This window comes from Elaeis guineensis, chromosome 8 (genome assembly GCF_000442705.2).
Source record: "Elaeis guineensis isolate ETL-2024a chromosome 8, EG11, whole genome shotgun sequence".
NCBI classification, from domain to species: Eukaryota; Viridiplantae; Streptophyta; class Magnoliopsida; order Arecales; family Arecaceae; genus Elaeis; species Elaeis guineensis.
In genome coordinates, this window is record NC_026000.2 from 115,184,363 (window position 1) to 115,192,917 (window position 8,555).

General features: G+C 35.4%; 1 non-coding gene across 1 annotated transcript; it reads left to right on the forward strand.

The window, feature by feature from the left end:
* Positions 1 to 1,865: 1,865 nt before the first annotated feature.
* LOC140851361 (small nucleolar RNA R71) lies at positions 1,866 to 1,972 on the forward strand. The gene has a single exon (XR_012134113.1). It is a non-coding gene; the product is annotated as a small nucleolar RNA R71 (small nucleolar RNA).
* The last annotated feature ends 6,583 nt before the right edge of the window (positions 1,973 to 8,555 follow it).

Sequence of the window (8,555 nt, forward strand, 5' to 3'; positions counted from 1 at the left end):
GTTCTAAAATGGGTGCTTCCTCTATCGATGGTTTAGGTGATGAGTTCACCATCTCAATGATTGGTTCAGTAGGAAGTGTCGATTCCTGATTAATCTGATTTTCTTTAAGTATTTCATTGACATCCTCAGACTCATGGATTAACCAGGGGTTAGACTCTAGGTCGACTTCATCATCACTAATGTCAATGGATTCATAAATACCATCTTGGACTACATTGACATCAACATGAGAAGAGGATTCCTGTTCTAAGTTAAAAATATTAAGCTCAATGGTCATATTCCCAAAGGATAACTTCATTAGACCATTTCGACAATTGATTTCAGCATTGGCCGTAGCTAAGAATGGTCTTCCTAAAATGACAGGTATATGTCCTTTAGGATTCGCAACTGGCTCAGTCTCTAAAACAATAAAATCTACAGGAAAAATAAAATTTTCAACCTTTATCAGAACATCCTCGACCATTCCCTTAGGGATCCTGAGAGATCTATCGGCTAACTGTAATGTGATCCCAGTAGGTTGAAGTTTTTCTAATCCTAGTTGTTCATACACTGAATATGGAAGGATATTCACACTAGCTCCTAGATCTAGCAAGGCCTTTTTTATATTGGTTTCTCCAATAACACAAGAAATTGTTGGAGCTCCAGGGTCCTTATATTTAATTGGCACATGGCTAGATAGGTATGAACTGACACTTGCAGCCAAAAATGCTTTCTTTGGTACATTAGTGGTCCTTTTCCTAGTGCAGAGATCTTTTAAAAATTTGGCATAAGTTGGAACCTGATGGATTATATCTAAAAGAGGAATATTAACTTGGACTTGTTTAAATACCTCTAAAATTTTGTCTAAATGTTCAGATTTATTGGATTTCAGTCTGTTTGGAAAAGGAGCTCTAGGACTTTTAAGTACTGGACTAGGTGAATTTTCAGTTTCTGGTGCTTGAGGTTGAAAGGTAGTAGTTTTAGAAGGTGACTCGGCAGATGAGTCATCTATATCATCAAGTGCAACTACCTTATTGTCTATTTGTTTTCCTGATCTTAAGGTATGAATGGCATTTACACCATTAACTTGGTTTCCTTGTTGGGGTCGTGGACCATTTTGGTTCCTAGGATTTGGCTCAGGTTGGCTAGGTAACCTACCATGTTCTCATTCACTAATGGTCGAAGCCAGCTGACTTACTTGCATTTCCAGACGGGCTATAGCTTGGGTGTTATTATTTATGAGTTGACCCGTGGTTTACATAAAGCTGGTATGTGTCTTCATCATGGCTTCTAGGCTTTTCTTTAAAGAGGTAATTTTTTTGTCATTATCATGGAAGCCTGGCGGGTTGTTCATTACTAGGTTGGAGCTTAGATTTTGCTGATTGAAATTTGGATTGCCTACATTAGGATTCTGGGACCATGAGAAATTTGGGTGATTCCTCCAACCTGGGTTATATGTGGGTGCATAAGGATTGTTCAATGGTCCTTGATAGGTGGCATTCACCTGTGCACACTCATTCGAGTAGGAACATTCTTCTAAGATATGGTCTGGTGCATTGCACCCTTTACACATGGGTGCAGATATTTGATTTACATTGGCTGGTCTCTGTAATTCTAAGGCTTCCAATCTACGTGTTAAGGTTGCAATCTTGGCCTCTGATGCTAGGGTTGGTTGAATTTGATGCATTCCTCCTCTTGAAGGTGTAGCTTTATCAGGTTCCCTAGTTGTTTCCCACTGTAAATTTTTCTCGGTTAGGTCTTCTAAGAATTGCCAAGCTTCAGTAGTTTCTTTGTCCATAAGTTGGCCTTGGCACATGGACTCTAGCATGGTTCTTGAGTTTGAATCTAACCCCTCATAGATGATCTGGCATAGTCTCTAAGTTTCTATTCCATGGTGTGGGCATTGGGTCAAAAGATTCTTGAAACGATCAAAGTACTTCCAAAATGATTCACCAGCTAGTTGGTAAAATTGATTTATTTCATTCCTAATCCTAGCTGTTTTATGATGGAAAAAATACTTTTTTAAAAATATTCTCACAAAGCCCTCCCAGGTAGTGACAGAATAGTTTGGCAGACTATAAAGCCACTTCTTAGTATTGTCCTTAAGGGCAAAGTTGATTAATCTAAGTTTGACCTCATCCTCTGTTAATTGCAGTTTCATGGTTGCACATACCTCCTCAAATTCTCTAATAAATATATAAGCATCCTCTAATCCTATGAATTTTGGAAGCATATTTATGATTTGAGGTTTGATTTCAAAATTGTTAGCTGTGGGTTGTGGCAACCTGATACAAGATGGTTGGATGGAGCCAACTGGATAACACAAATCCTTAAGGGTCATGGGTTGGATTGGTTCAGCCATTGGAACAACAGGAATTGACTCAATTCTAACTAGATGACCCGACACTCTTCTCCACACACGAGGTGTACGGTTCTCGATGTTTATACAATTTTTTTTTTTTTAATAAAATTTTTATGTATAAGGAAAAGAAAGAAAAGAGAAAAAGTTCTAAAGAGAAGATCCTAAGGAGTCCTAAATCTAAAGAAAAGTAACCAAATTAATTTAAATTTTAAATTTTTTTTTTTTCAAACAAGTGAATCAATAAATTAAACTCAATCTATCCTAGGGTTAACCTAAATCTAGACAGCTCCTAACTGTTCCAAGATGACCCTTCAAGCCTTCCAAGTGGAGATTGATCAACTAGTTAGCCAGGTAAGTATAAGAGGTGGGAGGTTCACTCATCGTTGCCTTTCTAGATACCAAACGAGTTGGTCAGGCCAGCAACTGAACCAATTTAACAAACCACCCTCAAGGACTTGCCTAGACACCAACTAATCAAACAACTCAAACTTGGTAGAACTCTTAGGGTTCCTTGTCCTATTGAGCTCGAATTCCTTAAGGTTGACGTCTAATTGATTTTAAGATTAAAAGTCTAGGTAATGCAATATGATGGAGATGGTTTTTGGGCTAAGGAAGGGTAATGAAATCTCCACCTTATCTTGTTAATGGGTTGATGCCCTTAGATTAATTATGAAAATACAAATGCAAATAAACAAGATGACCAAGAATGTAAAAGATTTTAATTTAGAAATTTTTTTTTTAATTTTGATATTTTACTTCACGATTATGAAATATCTTTTGTTTTGTTTTTTTTTTTTTTGTGATTAAGTAAATTCAAATGATTAGGTCTAAAAGCAAAAGTAATTAACTAAAAATAATAAAAGAGAAATTAGAAGCGTACCTGAGTTTTCCAGCAATCACTAACTAAATATAGAAACCTAAAGGAAAAAGAAAAAGAGTTATAAAGCACGAAGAACAAATATTTGAAAATAATTTAAAACGCCAAATCCCCGGCAACGGCGCCAAAAACTTGATGTGCAAATTTTAAAATTTGTAAATAAAACCGCAAGTACACGGTGTGCAGAGTAGCACGACCAGCGAGTACGGGTCGATCCCACAGAGACTTGGTTTAAAAATGATTTTCAAATCTATGCTCAAGCGAGCTTTAACAAAAATCGAAAGTCGAAAGTTGTTTGCTAAAGACAATAAGACTAAGGATCTAGGGTTTTTGAATCCACTAGATCTAGATTAGGGAATTCTATCTAGAATTTTTTTTATTGATCCTAACGATTACTCCTCTTGTCTTTCCCAAGCATAAATTATGAAGGGACTAAGGCCCAACGATAACCCATCAAGATTCTTTACAGGGGAGTAGTAACTAGGATCCCTTAGGATTTTCTCCTCCTATGCACTGAATCAAGCATGAACTATGAAGGGACTCTGACCCAACTGTAGTTCATCAAAAATTCTTGGCAAAAGAGGAAGAAAAAGAAACCCTAAGAAAAAGAAAGAACCCTATGTAAAATCCCTACTCATGATCTAGCTTCATCGCAAACCCTAGAAGGGATGCTTAGCTAGACATGATCTAAATCTACTTGCAAAATTTAAATGCAGAAAAATAAACTACCCTAATTTCATAAATTAAACTATCCTAATTGCATAAATTTAAACTGCATAATTTAAACTAACCTAATTGCATAAAATTAAATTGCATAAATTAAACTATCCTAATTGCAAGAAAAATAAATTGCATAATGCAAAGAGATGAAATTGCATAAAAATAAGATTTTATATATAAAAAAAATTTATTACAAAAACCTCAAAGCTTGAGGCTTGAGAAGAGAGCTAAAAACCCCACTATCTAGGGTTACAAGCTTGATCGGAAGGAAAAATACATAAAACAAGGGCCTTTGGGGGCTTTTTATAGGCATTTGGGGGTTATAAGGTTTTCAAAACTTTAGATGTGGGACTAAGAGGTTTTAGAGGGTTGTTAGGAGGGTTTATGGTGCGCCGATAGGTCCATGGTCCATGCACCTGTTGTTGTGGACCAGGCGGCTAACCAGATCACCAAATTAGTTGATTTTTGACCAATTTTGATCTGATTTGACTCAGTTTTGACCCAATTGAGTCTTCTTTCTTCATTCTTCAATTTTTGGATCAATTTAACTCCGTTTTGCATAAAATTTACGCCGTTGGAATCCTCTTTCCTTGTTCTTTCTATTGATGATCTCTTCTTCTACAAAATATAATAATAAGTATCAATTTCTTAATAAAGTTAGATAATTTAGATATTAATTGATACTTTTTATGTCAATTTGTGACATAAATCAATAATGTTTGACATTATCTCTAAGATCTTGCCATCAATTTATTTTTTTCTCCTTATATGTGTAATATTTTAAGAAGATTTTTTGTAAGAGATTAGTTGGAGAACTAATTTACCATAAAAAAATATGAGAAGGGGCATCTCATATTTTTGTTGACATAGTTTAGCATGAATTTTTTAGTAGGGGAGACAACACATCAAGATCCATGATCTCTAGGACTCTTCACCCCACCTCCTTACATATTGAAATAAAAGAAGTTTTATTTCATTTTTATGCATGTAGGAGACCTGAGAGAGAGGCCTTCACATTGAGAGAGGTCTTGGGCATGGTTTCATGGTGTGAAAGAAGAGGAGAGTCCTCTTCGCTTGGGGTGTGCATAAAAACTAGGTTTCTAGGGTTTTGATCCTTAGGGTTTGAGAAGAGAGAAAGAATAAGAGAAAAATTATTTTTCTCTCCATCTTTCTTTCACCTCTTCATCTCCTCTAGAAGTCTATCTTCAATCTCTAAAAAATTTAGAGATTTGAAGAAAGGATCCAGATTAATCAAGAAGAAGGTCTTCACGCGAGCTAGCATTCCCAAGAAGATCGATCAGATTGAAGCTTCAAGTGGACTTTTCATAGAGACTGGATGCATGTGCAGCTACAAGCAACCAGTAAGGATCTCCTTCACTATGTCTCTCAGTAGTGATGATCATCGATCCATCCAAAGGTATCGAGTTCTGAACTCAGATTAGAAGTAGATGTGATCTATCACTCACATGTATGCATGCAGATTTTATCTTCATGTATTTTTTAAATTTTATATGCAATATATCATGTCATAGATCCTAGAATAGATTGATTTAATGATTAGATCATATGCATATTAGATTAATTTGATTAATCTAATTATCTTTCACTGTAATTTATTCGAAAAAATTTTGAAATACATGCATGAAATTGCCTACGTTCACCAACACCAACCAAATATGATCTGAATTTTTCTAAGGCAAAGACAACGGTCAGGAACTCTTTTTTAGTGGTAGTATAATTAAGCTACGCATCATTTAAGATTTTGTTAGCATAATAAATAACTCTAGATAGCTTATTAATTATTTGATCTAAAATAGTACCTACAACATGATTGGACGCATCGCACAGGAGTTCAAAAGGTTCAAACTAGACAGGAGGATGAAGATGGGAGCTGAAATGAGTACCTTTTTAGAAAATCAAAAGACTCTAGGCACTCAAGAGTGAACTCAAACTTGATTTTTTTTACTAATAAATTTGTTAACGGGCAAGCCACTTTGCTGAAATTGGCAATGAGCCTTCTATAGAATTCAGCATGTCCTAAAAATGAATAAATTTTTTTGACAGACTTTGGTGGTGGAAGACTTACAATCAAATCTACTTTGACTTTGTCCACTTTAATTTTTTTTTCAAAACTACATGACCAAGAACTATACCTTCTCTAACCATGAATTGGTATTTTTTCTAGTTGAAAACCAAGTGCTTCTCCTTACATCTTTCTAGGACTAATCTTAGATGATCTAAGCATTCAGAGAAGGTAAGGCCAAAGACAAAAAAGTCATCCATAAAATTTTTTAGAAATCGTTCAACAATATCAGAAAAAATGCTAATCATGTATCTCTGAAAGGTTTTCGGTGCATTACATAACCCAAAGGGTATACATCTATAAATGAAAGTTCCAAATGGATAGATAAATATAGTCTTTTCCTGATTCTCAGGGGCTATGGAGATCTGGTTATAGCTGGAGTATCCATCAAGAAAATAATAGAACTTTTGTCCGACTAATTTCTCTAACATTTGGTGAATAAATGGTAAGGAAAAGTGATCTTTTCTTGTTACAGCATACAGTTTTCTGTAGTCTATATAGACCCTTCATCCCATTCGGGTCCTAGTTGGGATAAGTTCGTTTGCTTCATTCTGGATCACCTTTATCTCAGACTTTTTGGGTACTACTTGTACAGGACTTACCCATGAACTATCATGGATGGGATAGATAATTTCATTATCAAATAACTTTAAGATTTTTTTTTGGACTACATCCTTCATGGTTGGGTTAAGTTTTGTTTGGGCATCTCTAGTTGGTTTGGTCTCTTCTTCTAGGTGTATCCTATATTGAACTACGAAAGGACTTATTTTCTTAATATCGATCATGGTCTAGCCTATTGCTTCTCAATTCTCTCTCAAGATTGCTAACAACTCTTCCTCTTGTTTAGGATTTAGGTTTGATGTGACAATTATAGGCAAAGTTTTCTCTAGATCTAAATATGCATACTTAAGGTGCTCGGGGAGGGATTTCAATTCTAATTTGGATGCCTCCTCTATTGATGGCTTGGGTGATGGTTTAATTATTTTCATGATTAGTTCAATGAGAGGCTCCTATCTTTGCTAATCCTATTATCTAAAAGAATTTCATTGATGTCCTCAGATTCATGGGTTTGTCAAAAACTAGACTCGAGGTCGACTTCCTCATCGCTAATGTCAATAGGTTCATAAATTTCATCTTAAATTACATTTACATCAGCATACTGGGTGGATTTCTATTCTAGATTGAATATATTTAAGTCAATATTTATATTTTCAAAAGATAGCTTCATAAGTCCATTCTGATAGTTGATTTCAGCGTTCACAGTAGCTAAGAATGGTCTTTTTAAAATAACTCGGATATGACCCTTGAGATTCACAACTGGTTCGATCTCTACAATGATGAAATCTACAGGGAAGATAAAATTGCCAATCTTGATTAAAGTATTTTCTACTATTCTTTAGAGATCCTAAGAGATTTATCTGCTAATTGTAATGTGATCCCTATCGGCTGAAGCTTTTTTCAACCCTAGTTGCTTATAAACTGAATAAGGAAGAATGTTTACACTAGTCCCTAAATCTAGCAAGACCTTCATAATGTGGGTCTCTCCAGTATCATATAAAATTATCAGAGATCTTGGATTCTTATATTTTATTGGCACATGGCTAGACAAGTATGAGCTCACACTTACTGTTAAAAATACTCTCTTGGATACATTGGTGGTCCTTTTTTTGGTACAAAAGTCTTTTAAAAATTTAGCATAGGTTGGAACTTATTTAATTATGCTTAGAAGAGGGATATTCATCTGGACTTGTTTAAACATCTCTAATATTTTATCTAAATATTTTGATTATTTATTGGACCTTAGTCGGTTTGGAAAAAGAGCTCCAGAAATTGTAGGTTCTGGGCTTGGTGTACTATTAGTTTCAGAAGCTTGAGTTTGTAAGGTGGATTGTTCATAAGATGACTCGGTAGATGAGTCTTCTCTATCATTAGATGTACCTATCTTATTGTCTACTTATTCTCAGATCTTAAGGTGTGAATAGCATTCACATGGTTAACTTGGTTTCCTTGTTGGGGTTGTAGACCATTTTGGTTTCTCAAGTTGAGCTCAGGTTGGCTAGGTAGTCTACCTCATTCTCGCTCACTCATAGCAGAGGCTAGCTGACCACCTTTATTTCTAAACAGGCTATGATCTGAGTGTTAGTATTTATGAGTTGGCCTATGGTTTGCATGAAATTACTCAATATATTATTGGTGTCAGCATTTGATTTAGTTATGGCTTCTAGACTTTTCTCTAGAGAACTAAGTTTCTTTTCATTATTATTAAAACCTAGTCGGTTGTTTATCACAGAGTTAGGCTTTGGATTTTGTTGGTTGAAGCTAGGACCACCTACATTTGGGTTCTATGACCATGAGAAGTTTGGATGATTCCTCCATCTTGGGTTATATGTGGGTGCATAGGGGTTGTTCACTGGTCTCTGGTATGTGGCATTTATCTGTGCACATCCATTCTCTATTGGGTTCATCTAGAAGGGACATTCCTCAAGGACATGGTCTGGTGCACTATATGCGTTGCATATGGATGTAGAAACTTG